This window comes from Ochotona curzoniae, unplaced genomic scaffold (genome assembly GCF_017591425.1).
Source record: "Ochotona curzoniae isolate NIBS_2020 unplaced genomic scaffold, NIBS_Ocur_1.0 scaffold_4701, whole genome shotgun sequence".
In the NCBI taxonomy this organism is placed as follows: domain Eukaryota; kingdom Metazoa; phylum Chordata; class Mammalia; order Lagomorpha; family Ochotonidae; genus Ochotona; species Ochotona curzoniae.
The window spans coordinates 84,463,519-84,483,603 of record NW_024467122.1 but is presented as its reverse complement, the minus strand read 5'-3'; positions in this window follow the sequence as shown (position 1 = coordinate 84,483,603).

Here is a 20,085-nt window from a genome sequence, read left to right as displayed (position 1 = left end):
TATTTTTTAAGATTAGTTTTCTAATGGTGAAAGTAGTATTTTCTTAATGTGGAAAACTTGAAACGGAGAAAAGATGTGTGAGAACAGAAAAATTAGCATGACCATTAAGTCCAGAGAAGGATGCTATTTTAATTTTAGTGTAACTCTAGGGTTAGGGTTATTTCTCAACTCTCTATACACACCTATAAATGTAGTGATATAATGTTAATAGCAAGAATTTCATTTTCATATTGCTTTTGTCCTTTAAATTACAAGAATACTTGTCTCATTAATTTTTGTACATGATGTCAAATATCTCCTTAGTATCCTTTCTTACTACAGCTCAACCATGATTTAAATAAAAGTTCTCTTTTTATTTAACACTTTGGTGATTTAGACATTTAGCTATTAAAATATATCTGCAATGAGACTTCCTTTTATTCTCTTAGAATGTTTCTGTAATTTACATTTATATGAAAAAGAAACAAGACGATACTGGTATTTTCAGTAAATTTTCATTTGACATTTTTCCATATGTGTTCAGAATCTAGTCTAATAATTGAGTTGGAAGTTCCACACAGAATTTGCCCAGAAATCAACTGCACTAGTCCTGACCTGGACCCGACTTTCTGTTTCTGAATAGTCATGGTGGTTTTCCTTCTTCCTGATCACTGATTCCAGACATCTAGGTCTGTGTCACAAATTTCTTCAGTTCACTCTACATCCTTCCAGGATGGAAATACACATTGTATGGCAGCCCATTTCTCTCTGTCTCTCTGATCTCTTCTGAAGACTTAGCTTCATTTCTCTGCAATACAGGTAGATGTGTATAGGGTAATCTTTGTATTTTGGGGTCCTACCAACTCCTAGGCTTTATTGCCTTAAGTCTTTATCAATGAACTTGCAGGTTTATTGGAGAGATTTTTCTCATCATGATTGCTGTATGGCTGAGCTATTTGTTACCATAGAATCCACGTCATGATGAATATGTTTTTGGAATGTTGGCTATCAGTTCTAGGTCATAATGTACAATCTCAACTAAAAAGATGCCTACCTGGGGAATGTTCTCCTTTTCCACCATTCCTGATCACCGCCATATTCCCTAGAGTCACCAATAGGCTTATCTAGGCAAGTTCATCTGTTAATAGTGGTTTTGTAACAGATTAGATTGTGTATCCAAAAACTGTGATTTAGGTGATTTAGGAGCTAATGTATAGTGCCTAATTTTATAGTTATATCAACTTCAAAATAGCTCTTGATATTTTCAAATGCTTCTGGCCCCTTGGCTTTCCCAGGGAGAGACAGTTCTACTGAAGCATGCCATGTCTTCATGCCCACAAAAAGGCGCCTTGTGTTGTAAAAACATGGCCATAGCTGAAATAAGGAGGGGACTTGTTCTGCACATTTAGATGTCATTGGGTCTTTCTCAGCCACCTCCTTCAGCACACTTTGGTGAACCAAGGCAGAGACTGAGCTCAGGTCTTATGAATCCTGGGTCATATTTGGGACCCAAGGTCAGTTACTGTGATGCTGAGAGAATTCAGTATAGCCAGGTGGGATCTCAGGAGCCTGGGGACTTCTGCACTGCTACCATGCATCTTATTGTTGGCTGATGCAGAAAGAGGCTGGCTCTGGAGTCTTCAATAGAGCAGTCAGGGACCCTTCCTCCCCTGTGGGACCTGACCTGGCCATGTCTGGTCAGGCAGCGCTTCAGAGCTGAAGGTTCCAGGAGCCAGCGTACACGTGCCAGTTGCATCTTGTAGCCAATCAGCCTTCACTTCTGCTGGAGCGCAAAAGTCTTGCCAATCAGAACCACGACCGGGGCAGGACTTCCAGGTTGTCCTCTGCTTGGTGCAGTACAGGTCTAAGGTACAGAGTTGGCGAGGATGAGACCAAGCACAGGTACACATGCAGCAGATCCACACAGGTGCGGACTTGGGGGAGCGCTGGTATGTGGTTTGTGATGGAGTCTGGATAGGGCACCCTGGCATAGACTTGTGGGTATGGATGAGGTCAGGTGTGGCCAAGCTGAGCATGCACGATCTCTACTCCAGACTGTCCCGCCCCACTCTGCTTCCCACCAGAGACCCTTCTGAGTGCCCAGAGTTGTATCCCACAGCACTGATGGCTAAAGACCAGAATCCTGCAGGCAGGTACCCATTTGGACCTCTCAGCACAGAAGCCTCCAAGAGCAGCAGGCAGCGCCTGAAAAGACTGCAGGGATCACCAGGTCTCCTTTGCTGAGGGAAAACGAAATGGAGCCACATATAAGAATATAAACAGCTGCTGTAGAGAGGAGTAGCTTCCTGCACAGCCATGTTTGTGCTGCTTCAAGCCCGCGTTCTAAAACAGGAATTACAGAGCTTTCATAGGGAAATGCCTGAGATTAGGATGTGGATTTATTGGACTGAGGTTTCTGCATGAAAGTAATTCATTCACAAACATCTAGCTTGATACTATTTTAAACAAAGAACTCGCAGATCCTCGTTTCAATTTCAGAGCCAGTGTGGTGCATGTACACTCTCATGATGATCGTTATGGGAACTTTCAGGATCATGTCTTTCCAGGTGCAGTCTCAGATTTAGGACAAAACAGCTACGGTTTAGACTTCCAAGTCAAAATAAGCCTCTATGACAGGATCAAGTTTTCTTTCATGCCTGTCCCATAAATATTGCTGGGTTGTTTTTAAAGATTTATTTATTTTTATTGGAAAGGCAAATGAGGAGAGACAGAAAGATCTTCGGTCTACTGATCACTCCCCAAGTGGTGCCAGCGGCTGCAGCCAATCTAGAGCCAGGAGCCAAGGGTTTCTTCCAGGTCTCCCACACAGTTGCAGGGTCACAAGGCTTTGGGTCATCCTGGACTGCTTTCCCAGGCTCAAGCAGGGAGTTTTCCTGAAAAGAACACAGAAATGATCAAGCCTATTTAGTCCACAGGATGATCCCTAGAGCAGAATCTCCGGGACTGTCTAGACCCTACTTGTCCCCTGGCCTGATGATGACCTTACTTCACCATTCAGGCAACTGATTCCAGAGGGCAGGGTGTAGGTATCTTAGGTCAAGGGGGTTAACTGGAGGGCACATCAGGCTGCTGCTGGGATGACCCAATTAGAAACAGCTCTGGAGTCTGTCTCATACGTCATCTCAAGAGCTATCTTAATTCAATCAGGACTCATGTGGGATTTCTCTGTCACCTACCACAGCAATCACTTAAGACCTCACATGGCCATTCCTTAGGTGTGGTTGTCTGCCTGAACTTCAAAGGATCACATTAGGAGGGCAAATCATCAGGGACAAAAGCAGCAGGAGGAGCCCACAGGTAAACCAAAAGGGCGTTCCCTGCTTCACCATGCAACGAGATCACAGAATTCATGCTTCTGTCCCATGAACAGGGTTCACAATCTTGTCTCCCGGTGCCATGATAATGAACCTCCCACCCCATGAAGACAGGGCCTTGACTCTTCTCTAACATGAAGGCTTCCCATCAATTCTGTGAGGTGAGGACTTGAAGTCTACCTTTGCATCACATGTCACACTGTTACGCCACTTGACGTGGAATTCACCATTCCATCAGCAGAGAACATGGAGTTCACCCCTGCATCCACATGGGGATGCTGCAATCAATCTATCAGATGAGGACAAGCCACTCATCCTTCCACAGGAGCCATGCATGTGGCATTCACACCTTCAGATGAGAAGAAATTTACACTTCTGCTGTATGGAGTCATGCTGTTCACAGTTTCTTCTCTTGAGCCCATGATTCATCCTACATACAACATGAGGAAGTGTCATCCACCAATTGTTGCATGAGGACATGGGGTTCACCTATGCTCCAATGACAACACAGCAGCCATTAATTTGACAGCACAGGACAACCCCATTCAGGAGAGAACCAAGTGTTCAACCTTCTTTTGAAGTAACGAAGGGCATTCACGCTACTGTAAGGACAGAATTTATCTTTCCTACACATGAAGATAATGCATCCAGGATTCCTCAGATGCGCAGACTGCAGTCACTCTTTTTTATTTTTATTGGAAAGGCAGATATACAGAGAGGAGAGACAGAGAGGAAGAACTTCTGTCCAATGATTCACTCCCCAAGCGGCTGCAACAGCTGGAGCTGAGCCAATCCTAAGCCAGGAGCCTCTTCTGGGTCTCACACACAGGTGCAGGCTCCCAAGGCTTTGGGCCGTCCTCGACTGCTTTCCCGGGCCACAACCAGGGAGCTGGATGGGAAGCGGGGCTGCTGGGATTAGAACCGGCATCCATATGGGATCCTGGGTATGCAAGGCAAGGACCTTAACCACTACACCATCGCGCTGGGCCCAAGACTGCAGTCACTCTTAAATCTTCTAGGAGAGGGAATTCACTCTTCTGCTAGGTGAGAACACAGATTTCTCCCTTGTTCGTCTGAAAACAGATTTCGCCATTCTGTCACCTGAGCACATGCTGTTCATGCTTCCATCAGGTGAAAATATTACATTCGAGCATCCTCAGGTTTTAAAAGGTATATTGTGGTCCCAGCATCCCATATGGGAGCTGGTGCATGACCTGGCTGCCACACTTCTGTCCAGCTCCCAGCTAATGGCCTTGGAAAAACAGAGGAAGATGGCCCAAGTGTTTGGTGCCCTGCCACTCATGTGAGAGACCAGGATGATTCTTCTGGCTCTGGCCTGGCGTAAACCTAGGCTGTGTGATCACCTGAGAAGTGCACTAACAGATGGAAGGCTTCTCCTTGATTGTCTTGCTCTAGTTCCTCTCTCACACTCACTCTGGAACAATGACTTTGAATTTGTTAATTATTATATACAGATCATTTGAAAAGATTTATTTTTATTGGAAAGGTGGATATAAGGAGAGGAGAGACAGAGAGCAGGATCTTCCATCCGATGGTCCACTCTCCAAGTGGCCACAACAGCTGGAGCTGAGCCAATCTGAAGCCTGGAGTCAGGAGTTTCCTCCAGATCTCCCATGCAGGTGCAGGGTCCCAAGGCTTTGTGCTGTCCTCCACTGCTTTCCCAGGCCACAGGCAGGGAGTAGGATGGGAAGCAGGGCGACCAGGATTAGAACAGGTACCCATACGGCATCTCAGAGGGTTCAAGGCAAGCACTTACCTGCTACGCTGTTGTGCCAGGCCCTATACGGAGTTTTTTCTTTTAATTTAACCACCTTATTCTGCGAGGCCAGACCTTAATTTCCATCACAAAATGAAGTGGCACTTGCATTTCTTTCAGGTGTAGTCACAGCAACACCCCCTCCCTTGAGGACAGGGCATTTACTGTTTCTTTGCATGAACACATACGCTTCACCCTATCTCCATGTGAATAAATTGTCTTCACCCTACTGCTCCCATCAGGTCAGGAAATGGCATGATCCCTTCCATCAGCTGAGTACATAGAATTCAGCCTTGCAACTTGAATTCATGATACAATATTTGAGAACAGTACCTTCATGTTTGTATAACATGAGGTTTTAGAATACATCTTTCTTTCTTTCTTCCTTTTTTTTTTTTAAGAAATGCATCTTTCTATTCCCTGCCATCGATTTTGAATCCCATAGTGTGAGGCATTGGAGTCACCCTCCCACAAAGGAAGAGAAGGACAAGATTTTCATCGTTCCTTCAAGTGAAGCCATTACTCTTCCATCAGCAGAGCACAGGGCACTGACACTTCTCTCAGGAGTGGATAATGTGTTTATTCTTTCCACAGGACTGGAAATTGTATTCACCATTCTGCCCGATGAAGATACATTTCGTTTCAGCAAGGTCACAGACTTTTCTCATGATGGGAAGAAAAGATGTGAGCATTCTCCCATGAATGTACCACTTAGAAACAGAGAAAGGTCACTTCCATTTAAGTGAGGATAATAAATTTACTCTGCCCTAAGGCCTGGAAAGAATCATGGCTTAATGGGATAAACACATGATATTCATCTTTCCCTCATGTTCACCATGCCATCACAAGATGAAATGGCAGTCACACTTCCTTCAGGTAAGAACAAAGCACTTACCCTTATCTCACGTATGAACAAGGCATTCCTCTTCCCTGCATTAGCACAAGGACGTTCACCATTTCTTCACATGCAGACATGACCTTCACCCTGTCACCAGATGAGGACACGGGGTCAACGAACTTATACATGGCATGAGGGTGTCTACCCCTTCCTCAAATGAGGAAAGGAACTGTACCTTCCATCAGCGGAGTAAACACAGTACTCCCTCGTGCAAGGGGTAGAAACTGTATTCATCCTCCTGTTGATGACCAGGGCTGCACTCTTCCATCAAGAGTCAGGACATTGGCTTTCAAATGTCCCAGTCAGGACAGAAGGCTCAGATTGTCATCAAGTAAGGCTTCATGATCCCGTTCAAGAGGTGAGGAAGGACAGTCCCCTTCCACCACCTGCACATGATTCACAGGAGACTTACCATGCCATTCCATGAGGACTCTGCATGCAGCCTTCCAACACAGACAGTGTCAAGAAATTCTTCAGAATTCCCCGGTAATCACACAGTGCATCACATTATCACATCATAACATGGAATCCACAGTTCTCTCGGGTGAAAACCTTGCTTCTTGCCCTTTTTTTTTTACCTAATTACGCCTGGATAAATCTTGAATGTACAGCCAGAATAAAAACCACACTGGCCATAGTGGGGATGACAATGAAGTTCCTGCCTTTGTAGGCAAGGATTTAGCATCCTTCTCAGAAATGAGTAGGCAGATTCTGTGAATTCTCAGTTGTATCCAGAAATGTCTCACTTGCGAGGAGACTAGAACATTGAGTCTTCCATCCCATAAACACGGAGACTCGATGTTCCCTCACAATTGCTATTTTCACATATGAACATGGGTCTTTTGTACGTCCTTCATGCCCACACAGCACATTGATGCTACCCTCACAAGAACAGAGGCAGTCACCCTTCCCATGCAGGGAAGAACCCGGCCTCGCTCTCCTCTGCTGAGCACAGGGCTCACGCCTTCCTGCAACATGAAGACACATCTTCACCCTGACACCATGTGAGGACTGGCATGACACTGAGGGTGTGCAAGCTGAGGACGCCCACCCGTTCAAGAGGTGAGGAAGAACAGTCCCCTTCCATCACCTGCACATGATTCAGAGGAGACTTACCATGCCATTCCATGAGGACTCTGCATGCAACCTACCACCACAGAGAACAGAACTTCTTCAGACTTCCCAGGAAAACATGCAGTACAACACATTCTCAAATTACTATATGGTCTTCCCAATTTGCAAAATCACAATGCATTTTTTGACTGTAGCCAAGTACTGCTGGAAAATTCTTCAGGCTGCAGTGAGCATATGATTTATCATGGCCATGACTGAATCATGACATCCGGGGCACTAACATGAGATGAGGTGCTTGTATCAGTGGACATTGTTGCGTCATCCACCTTTGAGGTGAGCAGGCATTATCCACGAATCCTGAAATGTGTTCTTGCGCATGTCCTTGCTCCATGGAGAAAAGGACCTTCAGCCTTCCTTCTCATAAATGCAGAGGCTTGATGTTCCCTCAGATGCGACACACAATATCCATTCTCACATACAAATATAGGTCTTTGGAACATCCTTAATGCCCACAAAGCACATTGATGCTACCCTCACAAAAACAGAGGCAGTCATCCTTCCCATGTAGGGAAGAACCCGGTCTCCCTCTCCTCTGCTGAGCACAGGGCTCCGTCTTCCTGTCACATGAAGACATGGTCTTCACCATGTCACCATGTGAGGACTGGCATGGACCATGTTAGTGCGTCAGCTGGGGACGCCCACCCGTTCAAGAGGTGAGGAAGGACAGTCCCTTCCATCACCTGCACATGCTTCACAGGAGACTCACCATGCCATTCCATGAGGACTCTGCATGCAGCCTTCCACCACAACGACAAGAACTTCTTCAGACTTCCCAGGAAAACACACAGCGTATCACATTATCATATCACAACATGGAATTCAAGTTCTCTCAGGTGACAACCTTGCTTTTTGATGTCTGTAGCTAGTTTCTACTGGAGAAATCTTGAATGTACAGCAATGATAGAACTCACACTGGCCATAGTGGCGATAACAAGAGAATGAAGTTCTTGCCTTTGTGGACAATGATTCACCATCCTTCTCAGAAATGAGGAGACAGATTCTGTGTATTTTCAGTTGCATCCACACAAATGTCTCCGTGGAGTGGAAACTAGAACCTTCAGCCTTCCAGCCTCAATGACGGAGGCTTCATTGTCCCTCACAATGGCCATCCTACATATGAATATGGGACATTAGAACATCCTTCATGCCCACACAGCACATTGGCACTACCCTCACAGGAACAGAGGCAGTCATCCTTCCCATGCAGGGAAGAACCCGGCCTCCCTCTCCTCTGCCGAGAACAAGGCAAATGCCTTCCTGTCATACGAAGACACGGTCTTCACCCTGTCACCATGTGAGGACTGGTATGTCCCTGGTGAGTCAACTGGGGATGAGGTGAGGAAGGACAGTCCCCTTCGACCACCTGCACATGATTCACAGGAGACTTACCATGCCATTCCATGAGGACTCTGCATGCAGCCTACCACCACAGAGAACAGAACTTCTTCAGACTTCCCACGAAAACATGCAGCACAACACATTCTCAAATTACAATATGGGACTCCCATGTTGCAAGAATATGACACGTTTTGCTGTCTGTTTGTAGCTAGGTACTGCTGGAAAAATCTTGAGGCTGCAGTGAGCATACGATTTATCATGGCCATGACTGAATCATGACATCCGGGGCACTAACATGAGATGAGGTGCTTGTATCAGTGGACATTGTTGCGTCATCCACCTTTGAGTTGAGCAGGCATTATCCACGAATTCTGAAATGTGTTCTCACGTAGGTTCTGGCTCCATGGAGAATAGGACCTTCAGCCTTCCTTCTCATAAATGCTGAAGCTGGATGTTCCTACTATACAACACACAATTGCCATTCTCACATACAAATATAGGTCTTTTGAACATCCTTCATGCCCACACAGCACATTGGCACTACACTCACAAGAACAGAGGCAGTCACCCTTCCATGCAGGGAAGAACCCAGCCTCCCTCTCCTCTGCTGAGCACAGGGCTCCGTCTTCCTGTCACATGAAGACACGTTCTTCACCCTGTCACCATGTGAGGACTGGGCTGGAACCTGCTGGTGCGTCAGCTGAGGATGACCAACCCGATCAAGAGGTGAGGAAGGACAGTCCCCTTCCATCACCTGCACATGATTCACAGAAGACTTACCATGCCATTCCATGAGGACTAGGCATGCAGGCTTCCATGAAAAAGACAAGAACTTCTTCAGACTTCCCACGAAAACATGCAGCACAACACATCCACAAATTACAGTACGGTCTTCCCAATTTGCAAGATGACAATACATTTTGTTGCCTGTAGCCAAAAACTGCTGGAAAAACCTTCAGACTGCAATGAGCATACTATTCCCATTGGCTTTGTGTGAAAAGATTTTCACATGTTCTTGAAGAGAATGAGGCTCATGGCTTTTAGGAAGATGGCAAAACACATTAGTCATTGCAATAGGTAGACAGGCAGAATCCATGAATTCTCAGGTGTGTCCATTAAAATAATGTCACTCCTCAACAATAGAACCTTTCGCCTTCCAGCATATAAACACCAAGCATTTTTGTTCCCTCCTGGTATGGCATACAATTACATTTCAAAAACATAAATATAGCTCTATTGAATAGTCATCATGAACACATATTATAATACACTAACGGTACCCTCACAAGAACAGAGGCAGTCACCCTTTCCATGCAGGGAAATACCCGGCCTCCCTCTCCTCTGCTGAGCACAGAGCTCACGCCTTCCTGTCACATGAAGACACGGTCTTCACCCTGTCACCATGTGAGGACTGGCATGGACCCTGCTGATGCATCAGCTGAGGATGACCACCCGTTCAAGAGGTGAGGAAGGACAGTCCCCTTCCACCACCTGCACATGATTCACAGAAGATTTACCACGCCATTCCATGAGGACTCTGCATGCAGCCTTCCACCACAGAGAACAGAACTTCTTCAGACTTCCCACGAAAACACACAGTACAACACATTCTCAAATTACAATATGGGACTCCCATGTTGCAAGAATATGACACGTTTTGCTGTCTGTTTGTAGCTAGGTACTGCTGGAAAAATCTTGAGGCTGCAGTGATCATACAACTTATCATGGCCATGACTGAATCATGACATCCGGGGCACTAACATGAGATGAGGTGCTTGTATCAGTGGACATTGTTGCGTCATCCACCTTTGAGGTGAGCAGGCATTATCCACGAATTCTGAAATGTGCTATCGCGCATGTCCTTTCTCCATGGAGAAAAGGACCTTCAGCCTTCCTTCTCATAAAAGCTGAGGCTGGATGTTCCCACTATACGACACACAACTGCCATTCTCACATACAAATATAGGTCTTTTCAACATCCATGATGTCCACACAGCACATTGATGCTACCCTCACAAAAACAGAGGCAGTCACCCTTCCCATGCAGGGAACAACCCGGCCTCCCTCTCCTCCGCTGAGCACAGGGCTCCGTCTTCCTGTCACACGAAGTCATGGTCTTCACCCTGTCACCATGTGAGGACTGGCATGGACCCTGCTGATGCATCAGCTGAGGATGACCACCCGTTCAAGAGGTGAGGAAGGACAGGCCCCTACCATCACCTGCACATGATTCACAGAAGACTTACCACGCCATTCCATGAGGACTCTGCATGCAGGCTTCCACGAAAGAGACAAGAATTCTTCAGACTTCCCACGAAAACATGCAGTACAACACATTCTCAAATTACAATATGATCTTCCCAATTTGCAAGATGACAATGCATTTTTTGCCTGTAGCCAAGTAATGCTGGAAAAACCTTCAGGCTAAGTGAGCATACTACTCCCACTGGCCTGGTGCAACAAGAGTTTCACATGTGCTATGAAGAGAATGAGGCTCATGGCTTTCAGGAAGATGGTGAAACACATTCATCATTGTATTAGGTACACAGGCAGAATCCGTGAATTCTCAGCTTTGTCCATTAAAATATTGTTGCTCCTCAAGATAAACTTCAGCCTTCCTTCACATAAAGACCAAGCCTTCTTTGCTCCATCAGGATATGGCGTACAATTACATGTCCAACATATAAAGATGGATCTATTGAAGAGTCATCATGCCCACATAATATAACACACTAATGCTACCCTCACAAGGACAGAGGCAGTCACCCTTCCCATGCAGGGAAATACCCGGCCTCCCTCTCCTCTGCTGAGCACAGGGCACACGTCTTCCTGTCACATGAAGACACTGTCTTCACCCTGTCACCATGTGAAGACTGGCATGGACCCTCTTGGTGTGTCAGCTGAGGACGACTACCCGATCTAGAGGTTAGTAAGGACAGTCCCCTTGCATCACCTGCACATGCTTCACAGGAGACTTACCATGCCATTCCATGAGGACTCTGCATGCAGGCTTCCACTGCAGAGAACAGAACTTTTTCAGACTTCCCACGAAAACATGCAGCACAACACATTCTCAAATTACAATATGGTCTTCCCAATTTGCAAGATGACAACACATTTTGCTGTTTGTAGCTAGGTACTGCTGGAAAAATCTTGAGGCTGCAGTGATCATACAACTTATCATGGCCATGACTGAATCATGACATCCGGGGTACTAACATGAGATGAGGTACTTGTATCAGTGGACATTGTTGCGTCACCCACCTTTGAGTTGAGCAGGCATTATCCACGAATCCTGAAATGTGTTCTCACATAGGTTCTGGCTCCATGGAGAATAGGACCTTCAGCCTTCCTTCTCATAAATGCTGAAGCTTGATATTCCCACAGGATGCGACACACAATATCCATTCTCACATACAAATATAGGTCTTTTGAACATCCATCATGCCAAAACAGCACATAGACGCTACCCTCACAAGAACAGAGGCAGTCACTCTTCCCATGCAGGAAAGACCCAGGCCTCCCTCTCCTCTACTGAAGACATGTGAGGAAGGACATTTCCTTTAATTCACCTGCATGTTCTCCACACTTCCTTGAATCACAGGGTTTCCCTTGATACTCCATTTCCTCATGTCACAAGGAGTAGCAACTCCCCAGAAATTTTGTATAACCCAATACCCAGAGTCCCGGAAGTGATCTGCTCTAGAGAACATAGACATAGGCATTCAGGGCATGCTCTTCCCTTCCACCAAACCCACACCCAAGGAGCCATGCCTTGTAGTTTGTGGTGCCATATAGATTGTGCAGCCTACCTTGTTGCTCCGTTTTTTTCAGCAGCAGTCTCCCAACTGATGCAACACCGTGGTTCCACATTATGTCCTGCTGCCCCACCTCTGATGCTAGCTGACACAAGCACACACCTACCTTCAGGTACAAACTCACCCCAAGGCTATGCTCTTATTGATCCAACAGCATCCCTCGTAGGAGTGACTGTGTGCCACATCAGCACACAACACTCACCTCACAGCCCGGTCCCTACTCTGCAGACCAAGATGAGAACAGCTCTCAGTCATCTTTGCCTGAAATCCATTCACCTCTGTAACATGAATCAGATCTAGGATGCCAGCACAGGCCAATCCCTCATGGGACACTGCAGTCCTCCAACTGCCATTAGACACACAAGGAAGGTGATTGGTGACATCATCAGGTTCTAGAGCCAGGTCACAATATCATACCATCAGGTTGGGGTTCAGGCTGCTCAAGCCTCTGAACTGTCCAATCCTCATAGAGGTGAGTCCAGAGATCTCACCAGAAACAGATGAGGAGGGCAGGTCTGTGACAGGAATACCTGGGGCCCAGGAGTTCCTGAGCTCACTGTCAGCTGCATGCCAGGCCCCAGAGACTCCATAGCCCTTCAACTGTCCCTACCATGAGTTCTCGGCCATCACACATATCCCTATTTCAAAGGATATTGCATTCTTGATAAAGATGCCTATTTCCAAGAAGCTTAGGGGATCTTTCTAGAGTCTGTGCCAGGAAAGGTAGAAGCACAGCAGATTGAAATCATCATATCAGGCCCCAGTGTTCTGCTGTTGCTATGAGCGGCATTTCAAGCGGTAAAGATGTCCTCTACAGCGGACAGGAGCCAGGACTCCCCCAGCAAGACTTGTTGGTCTGTCGCCAGGGCACCCAACCTACAGCTAGAGATAGGACAGAGGGCAAACCCCAATTCTAGGGGCAGGGTTCTTATTTCTCAGAGGAGGCGGAACTAGTACCAGGACAACAGCTAACATCTTCAAGGGTCTTGGGGGCCACAAAAATCTTGGGTCTCTGACCTTTGAACAGAGTAGAGCTCCATTGTTCCTGCTACTCTCTCCACCCTGAGCAGGTGCTCAGGATGTACTTACATCATTTAAGACCTATAGGAAGATGACAGTGGACATAGTGTTCAAGACCTGCCACAGAACAGTCACAGCCTCCGTTGGCACAGTGGAGAGAGAACTCAGGCAGCTCGTGGATCATAGCAAGCAGGTCAGATGAGGCCTGACAGGACCCAAGAATCAGAGCCTGGAATGCCAAATAAGCTCACTCTGAAACTCCACGAACATACCCAGACACAATCCTTAGAGAAAACATAGGCAGTCACCATCAGGTCAGGTTGGCTCCGAGAACAAATCATCACAGTCACACCGCTTCTCATGCATATATGCTGAAATCACACATGCTCACCCAAGCAGAGGACAGCCATGATCACTGCACCTACTCACTATAGGTGTGCAAGCAAAGCCACACTGAGCCTCCCCAGTGGTGTCAGCTCTCCCTGCAGAACAAATGTACGTCAATGACGATGACGTAAATCCCTAGCCTAAGTCTAAACCCAGCTTTAATGACAAGGTTAGCCTTGCCACTGATTTTGACAGAGTTGTTGGCTAGTCACATCAACACTTCTGGTCAGATACTCTGTGTGTTTGAAAATCACTGAGCATGGGCCCGGCACAGTGGCCTACTGGCAAAAGTCCTCGCTTTGCACATGCCCGGGATCCCATATGGGCACAGGTTCTAAGCCCAGCAGCCCTGCTTCCCATCCAGCTCCCTGCTTGTGGCCTGGGAAAGCAGACAATCATGGCCCAAAGCCTTGGGACCCTGCACCTGTGTGGGAGATCTGGAAGAGCTCCTGATTCCTGGCTTTGGATCAGTTCAGCTCCAGCTGTTGCGCTCACTTGGGGAGTAAATCATCAGATGGAAGATCTTCCCCTCTGACTCTCCTCCTCTCTTCTGTATATCTGACTTTGCAATAAAGATAATAAATAAATGAATGAATAAACCAATGACAGTATCATTACTATACATCCATCAGATCCTAGATGTTGTGGCCACTGTGGCATCCTATGAGAAAAGAGGTTCTCACTCTGTTGGTGGCACAGAATTTTCTACTCCTGCATCTACGAGGAATCTAAAAACATTTCCACTTTGGGATTTAAAAGTTGTTCCAAAACTAAAAGATAACAGGAATAATGACATGACTAGGGCCGCTGACCCTGGGCCAACTCTTTCATGGCCACCTGTCGCTTCTGAGTGGCCCTTAGGGGAGACCAAATGGGCCCTCTTGTAGCTAGGAGCAGCAGAGAATGTCCCTGGGCACTGATCTTCCTCAAAGCCCTGAGCCATTGCCAGGCTGCTCCCGCTCTGCCCAAAGTACAGAAGACTGTCAGGACTTAGTGCTCTGGAATCCCAACTTTGGGATCTTTCGGCTGCAGAAGTGCATCCGGGGCGCAGGTGGAACGGATGGTGCTCCCGGGCACCCAAGCAGTGCAACTGAACCTGAACTGTAACGTGAAAACATGGCATAAAACTAATCCCAATTAGATGGTTAAAAACCTACATGGAGGCCAGCACAGTGGCTCCTAGCTTAATCCACCACCTACAAATACCAGCATCCCACGTGGGGGCTGATTCGTGACCTGGCTGCACCATTTCCAATCCAGCTCCCTGCCTATCTTTGCATGGAGTTGAGGCAGATGAAAGCATATGCCTGAGTACCTGGGTAAGGGCAGGGATTTAAGGTACAGTGAGTGTGCTACCTTAATTGCTGAGAACTTGCTCATGCACAGTAAAGAAGACTGTATTCAGGGCCACCAAGATAGGTATGCGGAACCCTGAAACACTGCTTGCTTTCTAGTTGGGGAGAGCCCTGGCTCAAATCTGCACATGAGCAAGTGAGAATTTATGGCAAAGGAGCAAGGTGCAGGTTGGTGGAAAGAATAAGTTTAACAGAAAACATCAGGGGACAAAGTGATTCCGGCTAAGCCACCTGCTTAGGACATTTGTTAAACTTGGACCATAAAACCAGTCCTTCCTGGGCACTGCTGAGGGCAAGGAGCAGATGGCTGTCAAGGATGGCAAGGTCTTCACTACCACTGGACTTGCAAGTTAGACCAGACCTGGCCTAAGACTAAGGTTCCTCAACTCTAGTTGATCAAACAGAGTCTTGGTCAAGAACATAGGAAGCCCAATGAAAAGGACACAGAGCTTGGGGGAAAAACAGACAAAAACCACCAAAACCTTCAGAAGTACACTGCAGGGAGCTGGGAACCAGGAATAAGGTGAGAGGGGAATTAGGCATTTTGCTCATAGACTCACGTGCATCTGTGATGTGAGAGTGGCTCCCTTGCTCCAGTCATCTCACAGACCAGCCACCTGATGTACAAGCCTTCTTCTCCCAAAGCAATGGAAGAACCAGATGTTGGGCACCATGTCCTGAGGTGTGTGCACGGCAAACAGGCTCTCCAGTCTGAAGGAGCAGCTAGCGGTATGCCGGACCCTGGGGAACAGCTGCCAGTGTCAGGAGAGGAGCAATTGCCCTTTCCAGGGGCTTCTAGGCGTCTACCTGGGTTTTCTTCTCACCTTTGCCCTCTGAAGAAGGCCTGCCAGAATAAGGCAACTCCATGGAGGCAGCAGGGCACTACGGTGCTGAGGGGCATGTTTCCAAGGAGCCACATCACTGCAGGTGCCTCTTGTTTTGTGTACTCCAGGCCTTCTACTCTTCACTATTCAGAACCCACCAGCTGCCTAAAATGAGCTTTTTGTAATGAGCTGGTTAAAGAATAACCAATACGCATGTTGGGAACCAGAAAGGTAAACTCTCAAGCAGGAGGGGTCTAATCACTCTAGGTCCCTGCCCTGTACTTAGAGAAGTTCTACTTGCTAGCACATATACAGGATACAACATGTTGTTTTAGGAGGTGAGAAGGCACACACACACAGAACAGCTGGGGTGGTGTGGACCAGAGAAAAGGGGTGTGGAGGGAACTGAGATGGCTCCTCAGTATCTCCTTTAGTCTTGGTCTTTGACTAAAAGGGGATGAGCACACTTGAGCACAACCTTTCATTAGTGTAGTCACCTGTGAGTTTTAGGACACTTCCACAAAATCCCACATGAAACTTAAAATACATATCGACATGGCAACTTTTCCCCAAGTCCTGGAAGGACAAGGCATCTGGGAAAGTGAGTGTTGTGACTGACAAGTAGGATAGAAGTGTTGGGGGGTAGGGGACTATGGCTCATGACCTGTAGTTTACCTAGCTACCTTATCTATCAGCCCAATTCTAGTGTGGCATTAAAGCCTACGTACACCTCCCTGGGTTTCTCGGTTGTCTTCCTAGAGAACACAGAGTAAAGGCATGACTGCCCCTAAGGTGCCAGGAGAGCTGGAGCCGGAACTTACTGAGGCCCTCTGCCTCAGGTTACCAACCATGCAGCAGGGGTGCCCAGGGTTGGAAAAGCCCGTATGGGTTCCCAGTTGCTGGGTTGTATTCTTGGCTCTGCCGCTGATAAACAGCCATGTATACTCTAACAACACTGGCTATGGTATACCAAGGACTGGTGACCACAGTCTTTAGGACAATCGGATTCCAAACACTCTCAAACACTCTAACAGATACATTTACATTTAGATGAACAGGGCTGGGGGATTTTTTTTGTCAAACAAAAATTGATGAGAATAATACAGATAGGTTTAGACCAACTGGAACGATTCAGTTTTACTAAAAAGCCTCCCAACTTGACAGAATGCAGCTTTCAATCAGCCAAGGATGCAAGATGGATTTTACAGGAAGTGAACAGATGCAGAGAATATAGGGACAATTCAAGGACTTGGCCCCTGCGCTCTAAGGACGCTGCAAGGCTGGCATTGGAAAAGGCATTTTTGTGTTCACACAGAACACAGTAGGACTGGAGAAAGGCAGACCTCGCAAGAAAGCCTTTGAAGCACGTTTTCCACCTGTGAATAGCTACCACCGCACAGACTTGAGTCATCTCATAGTGGCATCAGGAAGTGGCTTTCTCATAGGCTGTAATATGAAGAAGGCCTTGTAAAGGTCGTGCCCTCAGGAAATTTCACTTTGTGAGACCCCATCACTAGCTGTGTCCAGATCCTCAGGGTTGCTCTATAGTGTCTACAATTTAAATGTGAAAATGTACCTTCAGTGTGGCCTTCAGGGCAGTGCAGACAGACCCAGGGAAAAGTAGCCAAGTGTGTTCTGTTACTGATGGATGCTTCACTGACAAGAAAGGACACCAAATGGTCACTTGCCTGCTGTGGTTGAGATTGCCATTCCTCTCACTGAAGGTTGTAACCCACTACATTGACGAGGTTAAAACTTGATAGGCATAGTGGTGTCATCAATTTAGGGTCAGGCTTTCAGATCTACCTTCTGGGCCAAGTGCATGTGCAGGTATGAGTCACATGTTCATTGCGGTGGTACAACTTGTAGCAAGACTATCCTAAAATTGCAGATGTCAGAGGAAGCTATGACCACTGCCATCTAAAGTCAGACATGTATGTGGGCATTGAAATACCTCATTACCAGGCATATAAAAAATAATTCCCAGTTCTTCTACTCTGAAACTAGTGCACTGCAGGACCGTCTCAGAGAGGGAGGTAAGAAACATGTGTGTAATATCTGTTAGTGGAAAGCCAGTCCTGCAGTGTGGGACATATTCCCGCAAAAAACCCAGAAGTTCCTGCAAGGAGCAATGAAGTCACATAGTTAGAACAATAGACAATGTTAAACTCTGAAAAAGGCACCAGGGTCAAAAAGAAAAAAAAGCTTCTGGAAGAGGCAGTCTGTGAAAAACATTAAGCTAAATTTACCCACAAATTAATAAACAAAACCAAACCACAGGTACAGATAGTAATTACCGCCTTGATGGGAGTAGCATCCTTGTGCCAGACCTGGCCTGGGGTGTCGGGGACACTGAGGCACGCAGGGCCGGAACTGAAAGAACAGTCTTGGACCTGTTGGCAGATGGATCATTCTTTATTCAGGCAGCAGCAGCCCGCAAGGCTTGAATCCATTTATACAGGGTTATATAATAGAGGCCCTTGAGTTAACCCACAGAAATGGACCAGGCCTGCTGGACCCACTGACCAGCAGAAAATGTGGTCTGTCCCAGGGCCCTGCCTGGCTGCCAGGGCGGCACAGCAGCTTGCAGTGTTAGCACTGTCAACATGTGTACTTGGATTTTCTTACACTTCCAGCCCCTTCTGACCCTGACCCTCCGTCTAAAGGAGTAACTTTTCTGATAACATGAACAATGGGGGAAAATGTCAATAAAAGAACAATTTAGCTCTCAGCAGAGGACTGTATGCCAACAGGAATTCAAGACCTTCACCAGACTCCTCACAACCTCTTAGGCAGCAACTACTCCTCCTGTCTCTGGGCCACAGCTCAGATCCCAGGCCTTCTTCAGAACACACAATGGCTGAGCCAGTACCACTCTTCCACTGTTTACCTGGGAAGCTTCTGCCTTCAGTATCAACAAGTGAGAGAATGAGACCACAGCGTTAGTCTCCAGGGCTCCTTGGTATGTTATCCTGGAGCACCAACTAAAAGTGGAAACCATCATCTGTACTTGGGACTCTATTCTACTCCAAATTCCCCAAACATAACCAATCAATGGGCTCCTCTGACTTGGAACCATTGATACAGATGTTCAAAGCAAAATCCTACAGAAAGCATTTTACTACTGGTTGAAGAAAAAAATACACACAAGCTCCCATTCCAGGAAAAGAGAAACTGAATGTGAGTGTTCTGGTTAGGCCTTTGCTGCATCAGTTCCACAGGGGATGACACACACATGGGCCAGAACAATCGAAGCCAATGCAAACTGCTCACGCCTACATCAAGAAGGAAGAGGAAACCTGAGTTTGCCTTCTCCCTGCTATCTGGATTATTCTTTGCCGTGAGGACCTATCATGATGCTCCTTTTCCTTAAGACAGAATCAGAAACTTGGTTCAGGATACTCAGATCACTGTTATGGCAGTACTGCAGTCCTTGGAAAATTCAGCAGAAATGATCCATTAATTCAATTATTTGCTCACAGTTGAGTTACCCAGTCTCAATGTAAGTGGTATATAAAATATTAATACAAATAATAAGACACATAAATCTTTCTTAATGAGATGCAGGTAATCACAAGTGCTTGTTACATTCTTTCTTATAAATATGTCCAACTTTGTTATTTTCTTACTATATATTTATATATACATATTCTTACACTTTACCATATTATCATACTTTTTTTTTTAAAGACTTATTTTATTTTGTATTGCAAAGACAGATATACAGAGAGGAGGAGAGACAGAGAGGAAGATCTTCCGTCCAATGATTCACTCCCCAAGTGACTGTGACAGCCGGTCCTGTGCCGATCCAAAGCCAGGAGCCAGGAACTTTTTTTCCCAGGTCTCCCATACAGGTGCAGGGTCCCAAGACTTTGGGCCAACCTTGACTTCTTTCCCAGACTACAGGCAGGGAGCTAGATGGGAAGCAGGGCTGCCGGGATTAGATCTGGCGCCCATATGGGATCATGGCACATTCAAGAAGAGGACTTTAGGCACTAGGCCCATATTATTATATTTTTAATGTTAAATCTTAAGGCTCTTTCCCCAAAACAATTCTCTAAGGCTATTTCTGAAGGAAAATTGTACTTCACATTACTGCTGTATTACTTTCCTATAAAAAAGTATATAAAAAAAGTATCAACATGGAGGATGCAAGTTCAAGTGTCACTACTACAGGAGCAAATGTCAAAATGACTGATTAAAAGGGCCCGGCGTGGTGG